At 31.8% G+C, this 17,187-nt stretch overlaps 1 long non-coding RNA gene across 1 annotated transcript in view; it reads right to left on the bottom strand.

Annotated features, from left to right (window-relative positions):
- The window catches only part of LOC143054182 (uncharacterized), a 39,083-nt gene extending 31,613 nt beyond the window's left edge, over window positions 1-7,470 (bottom strand). The window contains exons 1-2 of the long non-coding RNA XR_012971588.1: window positions 7,339-7,470; window positions 5,605-5,698 (exon numbers count right to left, since the gene is read on the bottom strand). This is a non-coding gene — a long non-coding RNA (uncharacterized LOC143054182). The remainder of the gene's footprint in view (window positions 1-5,604; window positions 5,699-7,338) is intronic.
- Window positions 7,471-17,187: the final 9,717 nt, after the last annotated feature.

Here is a 17,187-nt window from a genome sequence, read left to right as displayed (position 1 = left end):
ACTATTTTGTTAAGCTAGGTTCACACTGCCGATCATATCAACTCGATCAAGCCCGATCTAGCCAAATTACGTGATCGGGAGACTGGTCTGACTCAATCGCCAAGCATGTTCGGGATAGTCTACCTTGCTCGTCATCGATCTGACTTTCTACCCGAGAGTTTTTGACATGTCAAAAACCTTCGAGTAAGGATCGGGAAGCAATTAACTCGAGAAGAGATCGTGAACTCGTCGAGTAGCGGTCGAATTGATCGGGAAAGGATCGTGTAGAGATCGAGTTTGGTCGGAATACAAAAAAAATTACCGATCAGTACTCGATCATTTCGACCTTTGCTCGAGTAATGTCCGATCATTTCCAGATTAACTCGACCATTGACCGATCTCTTCCAGATCACTGCAACTTGTATAATTACTTCATCCCAGTCCAACTCGACCAATACCCGATCCCTTCGCGACCACATTCGACCACTCTTCGATCTCTTCTCGGCCATATACGAGAACTCATGACTGCTACACGATTCTCTAAAAGTGTGTGCATATCTGATTAACTCTCATAACTCTGCTTTTGCAAATATATATTAGCAACATTATTTTTAACTGCACAAATATTCCTCTATGTACAGTACGTGGGTTTACTTTTGCAAGGAGAGGTAACATTTTGAAAGTGAGGCAAAAGACACCAAAAGAACAATCAAACACAGAGGTGGAAAACAAACCGACACAGCCATAGCAAAAAACGGTAACCGACGAGAAGAAAACAGTACACATAATATAGAAAACTAAAAATTTTGCAACACGTAACCCAACAAAACCTGGAATGATCTCGGATGTTCCGGAAGGGATTTTTCAAATATTTGTAATTGTGCAATAATATTCATTATTAGACTGCTGATGACTAAGTTATCTTTCAAAGTATTTTCCGTTTGTCAAGAAATATTTTTAGCATAACAAAAAGATGTGGTACAATTACCAATGAGACAGCTCTTCACAGAACACCAAATGACACATAAATTATCAATAACAACTATAGTTCACCATACAGTCATTTTTTTTCATTTTTACTTTTGACATAATTTCACACAAAAATGAGAAACAAGACAAATTAATATTGTTTTATTTGCTGCAAATTTCTTTCAAACAGTAACGATACAAACTATTCAGCGAGCACACGTTTTGATTTTTTGTTTCTAACATACTTTTGCAAGTTTGCATAAACTTTCAAAAACTATATACTTGCTGCAAATGCGTCTACAGTTTGGCGTTCGTCGTTTGTTAGTTCAAACGATGCATTTCTTTCTAACTTTAACATTAAATCAATTATCTAAAGGTGTTCTTGCTTGTCATAACTCAAAAAATTGTCTAAAATTTCTTAAAATGTCAATCCCCTCTAACCAAACGATGCATTTGTTTCTACTTCTGTAACGTTTAACAAACTATAACAAACGGCATACAACGCTTACCAAACTTTGGTTAGCAAGAAATGCACTCTTGATCTCTTGATAGATATATGTCAAGTTGTAAACTGTTTCAGAAAAGGTTGTAAACTATTTGAAAAAAAATCAAAAAGTTTTAAACTGTTAAAAAAAAAAATTCAAAAAGTTATTAACTGTTTCAAAAAATCCAGGGGATTGCAATTTTACTTTGAGTAATATTTTGGGGAAATATGTGCCATCTTTGCCCTCTTTTTGCATTATTTTTTGGCAAATACATACAGGTTGTTGCCATACAGCAAAACGAAAATAAATATCTTTAACCATTCAACTACTGGATATGAAATCTATGAAAAATACTGATTACAAACTTATGCTCCTATATTTGACAAACAGTACGCTTTATTTGTAAGAAAGCAAGGAAATGGGGACGGTTAAGTTTATGTATATTGCTATCTAACATAAGTACTAATCCAGTGACAAATCTTATTTTGTGGTGTCATATCCAAAAAAGAGCAATAAAAGTACTTTTACATATCAGTGTCCACTATGAGGAAGTTTTTATAACCATTGGGTTCCTCTTTGTTGAGTTAGTGCAAGTCTCTCATACTGCCCATACAGTGGTCATCGTGTCAAGAATCTACCTCTAGTAAGACAATTGCGCTTGTTCATAAATACAAAAGGTGTCAGTCGATGCGCCGGCCGCACACACAATACACAGTTAGACGACAATGTGAAGTTTCCAGTGTTACTAATGAAGAAAAATCGATTTACGGACTTAATTATATTGAACGAGGATTTACGAACTTAATTATATTGAACGCGCACCTGTAGACGTTGCATTCAGGAGCTGGACAGACAATAACGCAAATCTGCCAATCATATTGGATACCTTCCATTAGACAATGCGTAAACCATATCGTACAGAAATATGTAAAGTGCTGAAAAGTGACCGGAAAAGATTCAGAGGACAATAATTTAAGGGAGTAGGTCCGGTAATTAGGACCGATTTTGGCCTCAAAGGAGTAGGTCCGGTAAGGGCCGATTTTGGCCTCAAATTTCAGGTTCATCTAACGAAAGTTTTGACACTTTACAAACACTTAGGTTTCTATTTCAATTGATTCGATTAGTTTATGTGAAATATTTTAACTAATTTAGTCGATAAAAACGCTCTGATTGAAGCTTAGACATGAAAAATCTATCAAATACGCCAAAAAGCGACACTTTTCAGATGGTTTTTGTCAAAAATGAAAGTGGCCGCATCCGTGTTTATCCTCAACCTTTATATATGTCTTGTAGTATCATCAAATACAACTTACATTTCAATATTATGAATGAACACGAATGCGGTCACTTTCGTTTTACACGAAAGCCGTCTAAAATTTAACTAAAATGCTAGAATTGTGAAAATTTCAGTAATTTAGCATGACTTAATGGTGCTAGTACCCGATTTATGTGCATTGTATTGTCAAACACAGCCCATATTTATGTAGCAGAAGCATTCTACTGTCCAATATATAAATAACTAAAAGTGTACATTTTAACAATTTTGTTAAACTGCTTTTTTTGGGGCCAAAAAGGTATCTTACTGGACCTACTCCTTTATATTTTATAGAAGCAAACACACGTTTTACTCATAAAGTAACTTTGATTGAACACTTTGCAAAACGATGGAGAATGGAATACCTCACCGGATTAAGAGAATTTCATAGCGTCGCTGGAGACCAAGCGCACATGTGAAAGTCGGTTCCGTCGTACAAATTATGGACAATTCACCGAGAATGATGTGGAAACTAGCAGTTATAGAAGATTTATTCACCGGTAATGATGGAGTAGTGAGAACAGTCAAACTGCATACATCAAATGGACTGATTACAACTAGACCAATTGTGAAACTGGTGCCATTAGAAATATGAACTTTAATTGTTAAAAGTGTTTTTTCAATACCCTTTTAATAAACAATACATGAACAGTAATTGCATTTTGCAGCCCCCAGAATGTTGTGAATCAGTTATAGTTTCAGTTTAGTATTTTATACTCTTTTATTTGCTTAACGTTTTACCGCCAATTTGACGTAACAATAGCCCCACAACGTCGTCACGGCTCTCTTGTATATTGTAGACTCTAGTAAAGCATACGAAACATTGAAGACGCTTTTGTGTTTACTCGCCTTTTTTATCGATACGTCCAAAACAAGGGTAATACTGCGATATTGTTTAATCGCGTCGTGTTATTTGCGAAAGTGGATTATAGAAAACTCTTAAGAACGTCTTGATAATTTTAAACCTCGATCTTTCTCTGAAATTATTCTCGTCATAACTTTCGATTTCATTATACTAGTAGTTCGTTTCTGTGTGTGCTTCATTTTAGTGTTATGTTTCTGTTGTGTCGTTGTTCTTCTCTTATATATTTGATGCGTTTTCCTCAGAATTAGTTTGTAACTCTGATCATTTTTCTTCTTAATCGATTGATGAATTTTGAACAGCGACATACTACTGTTATCTTTATTTACCACCATTATCCATGAGAAATTCAAAAGTCTAAAACATATGCATATATATTTTTCAGTATAAAATGGTAGCATATGCTATATTTTGTTTTTTTTTCTTTTAGAGATCATAAGGCATATTTTTTTCTATAGAAAAAAGTTAACAAAGGGTATCAGTATGCTGGAAATTCCTACTCTTTACACCATATTTATGTAAAAGAAAACGGAAAAAGAAGATCATAGAATAGGATCATTTGATTTCACATCTACTAATGATGGACTTCCCATTACCAATCTCATCTTTTCTGACTGGGTTCCATTTATATATCCACCAGAACTAGAAATTAACGGGGGAAAACATGGCTTCTAATGCCTCATTTATACCTCGAATTTGACATAAGCGGTCATATATATAAGTACCAGAATCTATGACAAACGAGATGATTTTGATTGTTAATAATGTCAGTAAAAACACCTGTGTTTGGGATTTGCATTTTCTAGCTTATTCGGTTTCAAGAGTTTGTAGCTGCTACTCAGTCTTTAAAAAAACGTCACCTGCGTTTTTGGCAAAAGGCTGATAAACCAGCGTTATCTTACATAATGGATTTTTTTTCTAAAAAAAAAAGTTATTTGGAGCCTTTCAATATCTTGTTGGTTAATATCCCGATACAATTTCAAAGACAATACATGATGGTCTTGAAGTAACGGTTCTAAGCACTGACATTGTTTGTTATCTTTATAATGTGTTAATGTTTTCCTTAATTTGCTGAGGTAAGTATTTATCTTTATTTTTTATAATATCACATTAGGCTTGGCTCTGTCCTTCTTTTACGGATGCACTTTCTATTAAACACAAATTTGCTTTTATCACATATGTTTGCTACACGTGTTAGACGCTTCGAATGGTAGTTGGTATGTTATTTCATATAACATAGAGGAAAATGCAAGGTATTTCGTTACACAGTTGTGACCGGAGCGAATAGTAACGATTGAAAGGAAGAAACATCTATCGGAAGCTCGCAAAAAGTGGTGTGTTAGCCTGTTAACATGCATAGGCGCTGAGATTTCCATGCAAATGGGAAACGGTAGGTTATAACCTCGAGAGGAATATAGTACTTCATTTGCTCAAATAAATGAAAGAACATAAACACATGCATTTTGTTATACTAGGGTTGCCAGGCACGTTTCTGCATGTGATTCCTCACCCCCAAATTATACATAGTATGGGTAAAGTTTTCTTAATTAATAGTGTTTCAGACAATGTCCATTTGAAATAAATATTACAAAAAAAGGAAAAGACGTGCATTTGTGAATAAAGAAAACATGCAGTAAGCGTGACTATTCTTCTATTTACCGTAATATTGGATAGCACATTTTTATCAATATTTTATGTTTAAATTCTAGTTCCACATATTCACACAGTTTCCAAAGCAATTATGGTCATTTAAGTCGTTCGTCGGCAAATGTCCGATATTTCTGTTCATACTTAGATTTGTAATTAGAACAAAGTCAACCTCTGCAACCGAGTCGATCTTAACAAATTAACACCGATTTACAGAAATAGGCGTTTACATTTTATGTGTAATAATCGTCTTTTGTCCTCTCACTTTTTGATATAACTTCCCTGAATCAGAATTAAGCCTAAATTATAGCGAATCGTGGTGTATAGTCTAGAAACTAAGATATTACCTTCAATTGTCCAATCATATTTCAAACTACTCAAAATTAATAGTATTATATATGTTTCCATCTTAAGTGCCATTCAGTGAAATTTATCAATTTTCTGAAAAAAGAAAATAAATCAAATTAAAATTGTGTACGTCATTTGTTTTTTCTTTTGAACAAGGGACTTTTATAACTGACTATGCGGAAGGGTCTTTGTTCATTATTGATGTCCGTATGGTGACATATACTCGTTAATTTATGTGTCCTTTTTTGAAGATTTGTCTCTTTAGCAGGAAAACTAAATCTTCTTTCTTTTATTATCTTAATGCACGTGCTATTTAAGTTTTAAATAGGTAGAAAATGCCTTCATCACAAGTTTACACTTTATAGTAAAAACTGGTGAAATAGGATCCAATCAGACAAACTAACAATCTACTTTATATAAAAAACGAGAGACACTTATGAACCACATCAAAATACGACAACAACTGAACATCATGCTCATAATTTAGGATAGGTTTATGAAATTGAAGCGGGTGTTAACGTTTTGATAGGCACAAGCCGTCACCCTAACCTGAGATAGTAGTGAGACAAAAAAACACTTCAAAATAAAATATCAATTGAAAAGACTTACTTCGAACAAAAAGACATTTGAACAAAAACGAGTAAATATACACTGATAAGGTCTTTGCATCGGAACTAAACACATTTATTCTAAAATACAGTTGTTGGCATGACACGGGTTATGTTCTTCTCATATATGTTATGATGGTATGATACTAAACCCCTAACGGGAAGGATTGTGCCTGATGTTCATATGATGAAATCATAATCTTTCAGTCAGTTTAATTGAAGTCTGGAGCTGGCATGTCAGTTAACTGCTAGTAGTCTGTTGTTATTTATGTATTATTGTCATTTTGTTTATTTTCTTTGGTTACATCTTCTGACATCAGACTCTGATTTCTCTTGAACTGAATTTTAATGTGCGTATTGTTATGCGTTTACTTTACTACATTGGTTAGAGGTATAGGGAGAGGGTTGAGGGAGAGGGTTGAGATCTCACAAACATGTTTAACCCCGCCGCATTTTTGCGCCTGTCCCAAGTCAGGAGCCTCTGGCCTTTGTTAGTCTTGTATTATTTTAATTTTAGTTTCTTGTGTACAATTTGGAAATTAGTATGGCGTTCATTATCACTGGACTAGTATATATTTGTTTAGGGGCCAGCTGAAGGACGCCTCCGGGTGCGGGAATTTCTCGCTACATTGAAGACCTGTTGGTGACCCTCTGCTGTTGTTTTTTATTTGGTAGGGTTGTTGTCTCTTTGACACATTCCCCATTTCCATTCTCAATTTTACTTAACGAATAAGTTTATCTGTAACACAATATGAATACAATATTTTATATGTAGATGTCTATATACCATAGACGTTACAGGTAGTAATTACACAAATGTAGGACAGTGTCAAAAAGATAACTTTTACATGGATCACAATGGCGTTCTTCAAAACAACGCACACAGCTACAATTAAATATGCTTATTTTGTTGTCGGAATCTGTATGTCAGCATTTTTTAAAAATCAATAAAGTGAAAGTGTATCGTCATGCTTAATACTTACTAAAGGTGGTACTTATAAAGTAAACCTTGAAGAGCTGATTAAACTAAAAATATCAATCTTATCTGAACATTGAGGTGATACAAAATCTTTTATTTTTGATCCTTTAGCAAAAGAATAATTTCAAGATTTGAAAAGTTCTTACCTGCTGTCAATTCATTTATTAATACTTTACTGATTCCAAAGTAAAGAACAAAAACACTAAACTTTAAGAAAATATCAAAACTGAGAGCCCTTAAACATGTTAAAAACCGTATGATCTCATAGTAATAAATAGATATCTATTTTTAATGTCTTATAATCTAAAGGTAGTTGTCATACAGCCTATCATTGAAAAGGTTGTTTATTTTTACTTTGGCGTGTATCTTCAAACTATCATATTGTTACCCTAAATAAATTTATGTTTACACTTCAATTCTTGGGTTTTTTTTATAAAATACCGACATACAACCGAAATACATTTATAAAATACCTTGTAAATCGAAAGTAACCTATACAATTAAATGTGGCCCTTTACAAAGATAGAAAATTATTTGATTGGTGTAATACAATGTTTATAGTGTAAAGCAAATTAAAACGTGATCGTAATTTCTTGAGAGTCTTAAAGGCAGTGTTTATATCAAGTTATCTCCCTCATGTGTCGTTGATGTCCCGAACACTTAATCGTAACTCTATAACTGTTAACCATATTTTATTATGAATAATAAAAATTAGAATATATATATTTTTTTTCATATTTACAAATATGATTTATATTTGGAATTAGTTATCATACAGTTGTTTCCTATTTGTAACCAATCTTATTCAATCCTTTATATGCATTTGTATGGCGTTCATTATCACTGAGCTAGTATATATTTGTTTAGGGGCCAGCTGAAGGACGACTCCGGGTGCGGGAATTTCTTGCTACATTGAAGACCTGTTGGTGACCTTCTGCTGTTGTTTTTTCAATGGTCGGGTTGTTGTCTTTTTGGCACATTCCCCATTTCCATTCTCAATTTTATTTGTATGAATATGTATGTAAAAAAAACTGTTCTCCATCCCAACTGCACAGGATAATCTTTCCAAGTTATAATAATATCCTCGGGATATTGAGTACAGTTTTGGCATCATGTAGTGAAATTGAAATCAATCAAATTAGATGTTTTGTAAAGACGTCATTCTGTTATAGATAATGCATATATAAGGTTTTCTTGTTGTAGAATACACGGAGGGTGTCAGGATTGATCAAATGAAAGACCAACCATAGCGAGGTGTGTTCTACGAGAAAACTCTTAAAACATGCATTCTCTGACTTATATACAGATTTTTTTTTTAAAGATTTGCAAAATTTGGTATCCTATTTTACCGACCCCACTAAAGTTGGATATTCCTTTCCAATGCGTTCGGCTTTTAATACGCCCTACGGATCATTTAGAATGTGAAATAAAACTCACTAGTTAATCTAGATATAAACCTTTTAAAAATTATTATCCACACACAATAAAAAAACATATACTGCACGTATAGGTTTGATCTGTAACACAGTATGAATACAGTATCGTAACGTCGATGCCTATATAAAATAGACGTTACAAATTTGTTCCCAGCTTACAAGTTTAAAATATTTCATTTCTCAAAACTTTTTTAAGTCCAAAGTATCAAAATAACAAAAATACTAACCTTCAAGGAAAATGAAAAACGGAAAATCCTCAAAAACATTGTATGACTCGAAGTGCTATAATCAGAGATATAATTTTGATATCTTTTAAGGTCAATGAAAAAGTTATTTATATTTAAAGACACATTTTCAGAAACTCATTCATTTTGGTTTTAAATCTTATGTTCCGTTCTCTTTATCCCAAAAAGCTGAGAAGAATTATATTTATAATAATAATGCTGTGTATTCGTCTATCTGTTTGATTTGTTTGAAGGTTTATTTAGTTTTCTATAACTTTCATCTACGAACTATCATATATTTCTTACTACAAATGTAACTGAAATTTTCACACCTAACCTATTTATCTATGATGTCCAGATAAAATTTGATTAACAAATAATACAACCGAATTATAAGGGATAGGCACTAATTTTAAAATTAAAAAAAAATCTTACATGTTAAATAATGCCGTTACAAATTTATTTTCTTATTCTGTGGATTTTCAGATTACAAAAATGGCAGCAAGCGAGCGATTTGAAAATTTATATAAAAAATATTTAATTTGCAAATTTTTGAAATTTTGAAAGACGAGCGATTATATATATTTTTTTGTAAACATAAAATAATAGGTTTTGACTTTATCTTTTTGACTTTGAAATTTCTTGAATGTATGTAGTGTTTTTTTTTGCTATTCACCAAGAAATGATTGAATAATTAGATGTGGTACATGTATGTGTGACATTGAGACAATTCTCCATTCAAGTCATAGTCAGGTGGGAACAACCCCTCAATCATGTTATTGTTATGAATATCCGTTTAGTGAGTGGTCAATTTAAGTTATAAATTTATATGCAAAATGGCTCATTTTTCCCAAAGAACTATATATCTTTCTGATATTAAACACAACACATATCAAAGAATTTTGTAATAACCCTTGTCTTCAACATATATGATTTCCTTTGATATTATTCAAAATAAATAAGTGGATCCCTCTTTTAGAAATGTTGTTTAAAATATAATGCATTTCTCCTCCTTTATAGTTAAAAATTCTACGGTTTTTTGTCTTCTTTTCTACAGCAGTAAAATGATCCCTAATGGTTTTACACGTCTCGCATTTTTGGTGTCCTTTATAGCTTATTGTTCGGTGTGAGCCAAGGCTACGTGTCGAAGGATGTTCATTGGCCTATAATGGTTTACACTTATTAATTGTTATTTGAATAGAGAATTGTCTCATTGGCACTCACACCACATCTTCCTATACATGTATGTAATAGTAATAAATACAGGTTATAGTACGGACTTTTACACAGCGCTTTGACCTAGACCAAACAACAAGCTATATGGTACCAAGAAATTATTAGTATAAACAACTTAAACGATCTTATCTATATCTACAACACGAGAGATACATGTAAACTACATCAACAAACGATAACTACTGAATAACAGGCTTCTGAATCAGAACAGGTGCATAGACATGCATCGGGTATGGACAATTTTGTTCTACCGGCATACAATATTATTGCAGTTGAAGCCAACTCCTCTCCTTCATAAGTTCTGCGTACTTTATTCTAACAACGAAAATCAACATGAGTTTGATTAGGCATGTAAGTAATGTGTAGAAAAGGTAAGTTTTTATCTGTACAGGTAATATATAGGAGCACTTAGTCTTACACTTGGGATATCTGGGTTAAATGCTCTATCAAACATTTACACATATATATACAGAGTGTGCTATAGGTAAGACTGTGAGTTTTAAAATCAAGTGTTAATATCTTTTTTTTATAATATTTACAAAAAAACGGTAAGGGAAATAGACATGATTTCATATCCGGAAGCGGGAAGCGGGACTATTTCAAAAAATCTGTTTAGAAAAGAATATGTGGGGGTTGGTCCGTCGAACAAGAAATTAAATTAATGTGGCCTTAAAGTGAAACATTATTATTTTAAGCAAATAGAAACAGGATCGTAACTTACTAAAAATTTGAATTGTAGTGTTTATATGCAGTTTACCTGAATGTGTCGTTGGTGTCCTAAGCAAGTAACAAGTTATGTAACTGTATAAGTTCGTGTATCATGCAAATTACAATGTTATCAGTTACATAGTGTGTTAGTTATCTAATACGGTATAAATGGGTTAGTAAATTAGAAGTTATCTTCAAGGTCAAACGCGAATATCACAAATTTTAATCTATAACATCTTCGTATAATCCTATAATGAATATTGCCCAAACTTAATACATTGTGGCAAGTTTTCCCACATGGAAGGTCTTTTTTAAAATATGTATACGAATGATTCTGAATGGCAATTAATAATATAGCTTTAAACAGGTTCATGTTGGTTTTTTTTTATAAAAATGATTATTGATACTTGTTGTCGTGCTACATGTACATGTATCCCAATTTCGTGCTCCCTTCGTGTCACTTCTGAACTTCTTTAAATGTATGTATATCTTTTACTTTATCAAATGATAAATTTATAAGATACTCTTATTTCATGCCCTTCATTATAACCAGAAATTTGATTTTTTACAAAATTTTCAATCTAAGATTGTTCATAGGATTCTACCATGTAATTCCTTTTATTTAAATGTAAATTAAAAAAAAACTGAACTATGTACATTTTGCTAAGAAATTAGACAAAATATTTTTCACATTTTTTGGGAATGTAATGTAACACAAAACTTCTGGCTTTCCATTATAGATTGGATTAGAAATTATGACATCATCTTGCCTTTCAGTGCAAAAGAGGTCATTTTAGGTGTGTCGGAGGATTTTGTCAACAGTAAAACAGTTAATGATGTCTTTTTGTTACTTTTACTATATATACAAAAGTAGATGTAACAGCATATTGCCCAAAACATATGGTGGGTAAGAATATTTTAAGTATTATATCAAAATAGAAATATACTCTGTATGTTTCTTAACCCCTACATAATAAAATAAAAATGGATCAGAAGTGGCAATTGTTAGTAGCAGCAGTTAATTAACAAAATCAATTGTAATATTTATATCTATTATACCATTATGATTCAATCGATCTTTCAAGTGTTGATTAACTTTTTATACTTTGTGTCTAATACCGTATTATGTGAATTCACATGTTTCATCTTATACATTGTTTTCTATTGAATAACAATCATGTACTCAGAATGGGGGATGGTATATAATTATATCCTGATTGTCCTGATTATCTGTTAGAAAAATGTATTGCTATTCAAAAGAAAATCATTTTTAGATGGTTAAAACTCATGTGTGTCCTACCTCATGCAGTTACAGTATAATTTTCATTGTGTATGAAGAATTATTTCTAAGGTTTATATCTATATTAATTAGTGGAGTTAATTTCACAGTCTATTTGAGCCATAGTGCGTATTAAAACCTTGACGCATTAAAATGGTATATCACACTTTAGTGTGAATCATTTTGTCAAAATGAGTGTCATTTATATACAAATATAAGATGTGAGCTGGAAAAAGAGGATGTAAAATTAAAACAAATCAAGTGGCAGTTATGCCATGCACATACAGTACGGAAAACCATGACATCACAACACATCCTATAATCACCAAAAATCATTAATTTCCTATTTCTGTATTCAACAATGAGACTACCGATCAAATTATGAAAGTAAGTGTAATACTTATTTATCGGTTATGCTATATTTATTATTCACTGCATTCAGATATTTCAGATGTTAGACTAATGATATTAAGCACAGAGTTCCAGTGGTTAGGTCGATTTGAACTTTTGCTCTATTAAAAAGATCTAGCTGTCACTTTGAACCAGTACTTGTGGAAAATGAACCATACGGTTTTCTAAGAAATATTATATAGTAACATTAGAGATCATTAAAGTTTTCATTGAGCAATTTGTTATTTTTTTGAATGTCGGAGCACCTCTTGACAGTCTCCCGAATGACCGAAACATTATAAAACCGTACGGGTTCGTTCCCACACTGTGGTAGAGAGCATTTATCATTATCTTTACGCTAAAACTAAGGTCTCATTTCTGGCAAGCACATATTTATCTTAGGTTATTTTTGCTATTGATTTAGTAAGTTTTCTTGTGTAAGATTATTCAATGATTCTTTTATGTTATATTTAACCTGGTAAAGGTTATTTGAAAGTTTTTTGTCATGTCATTGGAAATCGATTTAATATTGTTTGTGTGCATTGGTGTACTACCAATATTTGTATAGGAACAATGTTACTTATCTTATGTATTGAACTTGATATGTGTTTACCCTTTTAACGTTGTATATCATAAATTCAAAATGGAGAAATGTTAACTTAAGTAAGTAACATTAATTTTTGTTTATAGAAACGATTAAAAACAACTGAGATAATATGTTTATACACCTGATGGATAAAAGTAAAATGCAAGTAGGGATATGGATAATTTCTTATGACTCAAGTCCTTAGACTCATCTGAATATATTTCGAGAATATTTTTGTGAAATGTAAATTCCAATAAAATTTAGGATGTGAGCTGGGGTTATCTTTAAAAAGATTCTGAAAACTTCATATTTTGATAACGAAAGTATATTATCGCTATTTCATGAAGTTTCCTTTTTATCTTATTGACTGATAATTTCCTTTCTTAGCACAGTAGAGTCATATAAAAAATTATTGTTAGAAACTTAGGGCAAGTGCCCGTTGTCAATGAAATCAACAACATCGTCATAGATAAAATAGCAATAAACAGATTATAATTGGTTATAACAACTCGATTGATTTTCTCACTTTCGTCGTACCGGTTCAAACGAGAAACTTAATCTCGTTGAGATGATCAACGATAATCTATAATTACACATCAACCCTCTTTCATTTCAATCCCCTCTTTATAACAATTATGTTTTAGCAGAACACTAAATAAGTTATTATTTTATGAAACAGCATATAGATTATTTTCCAAAACTGACAATAGATTTGAATTTAGGTAGTGTATTGAAAATGTGGTTGTTACTATCCTACGCATAATTAAAGTTAAAAGATTTCAGCTATGCCTTTATGGCATGTTGGTCAAAATGCTCAATGTGAATATGGAATTTGTGTTCAAAAATGTCATGTATTTTACATTACCGCATACTCTTGTACAAACACACCCTTGAGGCTCCGTCCAAATGAGACGTGGATTGTATGCAAAAAGTACAAAACATTTAAGAATAACACTCCTTATGATCCTGACTTCTTAAAAATGCATGATACTATGGGTTGGGTAAACTTTAACAATTAAAATCTACCAGCGAATGATTGAAATTAACGTTATCTCATTGTATTGTCTCATACAGTTATTGCAAGTGTAATCACATGTCCACTGATTGTGAGAAAAGAATTTTAGATTCTTACAACTGTTAGAATAGAATGGAAAATGTCCCACTGATGCATTCATGCATGCCATCAAATCTACATTAAATGTAAAAAGCTTATCAAGTATCATCAAATCCTTCAAATATCTAAATTTCATATACCAGTAAATTATAAGCTAGCGGATTTGCTTACAGTTTAAAAGTTGTTTCGATCGTCTGTTAATCAAACATCTTAACACCTAAAACATTTTGCTTTTTTGTTAAAAAGACAAAACTAATTTAAAGCAAAACAACATGAACAAAGTGATTGTCAGATAGTTCAGAAATTTTTAAACAAAACGTGACAGCAAATTTTATTTACATAATAATGTTGTGTTTAACAATGACTATGCAAAAATAGGGTGAGAGACAATAGTACACGACCTGAAGGGAAGTGCATAGTTGTCTCTCACCCTGGCTACTATTTTCCATAGTCAATGTTAAACACAACATTAATATCATTATTATACTGACTGTTTCAAATAGTGCTAATTATGTATTTCTATGTAAAAATTACTTTATAGTATGAAAAGAAGCCCTTTATGTAACTCCTTATATATATATGCTGTCTTAAAGAAAGTTGATTATGCTACTTGACTGTTAGAAAGAGTTACACATAAATAGATCAAAAAGTATTTGTTTTGAGGTGAAATGTTTGATTTTAACTCTATCTGAATATAAATCATTATTAACTAGTTAAACAAGTAGAATTCTGCTTAAGTTGGTGCTGAAGGCTGTGTTAAAATTGCTAAGAGTCACCTTTATTTTGCTTATTGTTGAAGGCATGAAGTCATGTTGACTTCAATGTGTCATAGCTTTGATTGCCCGGTACTATTTTGGATTTTGTCTAAACAAGGTTTATTTCACACCCCTTCCATTTCATTCTCAATAACATTTTCCATAGAACTCATACCTTACACACAGTGATGTGGTCATAACTATTTATTTGTAACAAATAAAATTAGTGTTCAATTGTAATAGCTAATAAATTCAACCCACTTGTTTGTTTAAACAACTAAGCTTCGCCTTTGCACGTGAAATTGACAATGATTGACGTGACAATCAATAGTCTATTGGAACAGCAAGGCATACTATTTTCGCATAGTGTATTTAACGCTACATATTTCTTTTGAAAACTATGCAAAAATTGAGCAATTTTACTATATCGAAGAACATCCTTACAGGAAGTATAATAATCATTCATACATCCGGTTTCCTTCCTGATCGTGACATATTGTATTACAAGAATCACAGATCTTCAAATAAAATGCTACTTCAGAAACCGAATGATCATATTATGTACAGAGTGATGTGATTTAATTGAATAATACACAGCGAGCACCTAAATTTATGAACAGTTATAAAACATGGAAGTCAAAATAACTTTTTTCTCCTCTCTGTTGCTGTATTGACTATTTTGTATTACTTACATGAAACAAGATACATATAGAATATAATGAGTTTTTTTTCGCTTTTGTATCAGCTTTATCAGCAAGCGATGCCACTAGGGGGAGCTGATATTTCAGCTGATGAAATCACTTTAAACAAAATGCCATAATTCTGTTTATCGGCATTAAGTCTTCTTTGTTTATCTTTTTTCGATTAAGAATATTAATAAAATTAAAAGTTAAACTACTTTTACACGTACAAAACGTTGGAAAGTTTTTCGGTTATATGAATGAAGTATCTGGTATTTCGTAGATAAAATGACGCAGATGGATAAAAGTACGTGACGTTGCTGCACGCATATAAATCGTCATTGTCTAAATTTTTCAGGTATCAAGTCCTATCCATTATTTATATGGGGACGAAGTCCCCAATAACAGTAGAAAAATCAATAAAATTTAAATTAAAAAAAATCGGGAAAATTTTCCCGAAATTTTCATTGTACTAATGAACTCAAACTCGTTCAAACTTTTTTTTGTCGTGTTTTGAATTCCCCAACTACGCAGAAATCTACAATGTACCTCTTTTTTCCGGTCTCGTTTGTATGAAACTTTGAGTAAAATATATATTTAGCAGTCTAGTAAAATAGGAAAGAACGCAATACCAATTTCATTTTTAATAATTCCTTGATATGAAAAAACGATACCTGATGATAGCGTTTCTTTGTTAACATTGCATATGACGTCATAAATTAAATAATGTCACAACTAAAATCCCTATCAACAGAACCAAAATCGGAAACGTTACGGTATTTTCTTTTCTTTTTTTTAACAAATATTTTAGTAACAAAAATATAATTCATACAGACTTCGTCCCCATTCACAGGTAATGCCTGCAGCCTCATATTATGGGGACGAAGTCCCCAAAACAGTAGAAAAGTCAATAATTTTTTTTTTTTAAATCGGGAAAATTGTACTAATGAACTCAAATAGTTCAAACGTTTTTTTTTCGCTTTTTAAAATTCCCGCATTTGCGCAGAACGCAGAAATCTACTTCCGTCTTTCGATCTCGTTGTCATGAGACTTTGAGTAGTCTAGTAAAATATAGGAACTCAAGGAACACAATACTAATTTTTCATTTTTTTTTTTAATAATTCTTTGTCTTTGATATGAATTAACGTTACCTGATGCATTGCGTTTCTTTGTTTACATTGAACATGACGTCATAACTTAAATAACGTCACAAGTAAAATCGGATAGTTACGGTATTTACGTTTCTTTTTTTTTAACAAATATTTAATTTACAAAAAAATAATGCATACAGACTTCGTCCCCATTCACGGGTAATGCCTGTCTCATAACAATGGCCCAACAATGAAAATGTACAAAGTGCCGATACATGTAAATACTTAAAATCAAACAGAAATCATTGAGTTTAGAAAAGAAAATCAGTAGAAATATTATTTCACTCGTATAACGTCCAGATGGGCGACATATACAAAGTGATGACACTATTTCACTAGGCACTGATGAAATTTCAAACTGTAATTATAAAATTTAATTTTTAATTTTTAATTTCAAAGCTTAATAGTAATAATTTTATTTTTGAAAAGCAGGAGC

The sequence above is a fragment of the Mytilus galloprovincialis genome, chromosome 12 (genome assembly GCF_965363235.1).
Source record: "Mytilus galloprovincialis chromosome 12, xbMytGall1.hap1.1, whole genome shotgun sequence".
In the NCBI taxonomy this organism is placed as follows: Eukaryota; Metazoa; Mollusca; class Bivalvia; order Mytilida; family Mytilidae; genus Mytilus; species Mytilus galloprovincialis.
The sequence above is the reverse complement of the archived record's forward strand: the minus strand, read 5'-3'. Positions and strand labels throughout refer to the sequence as shown.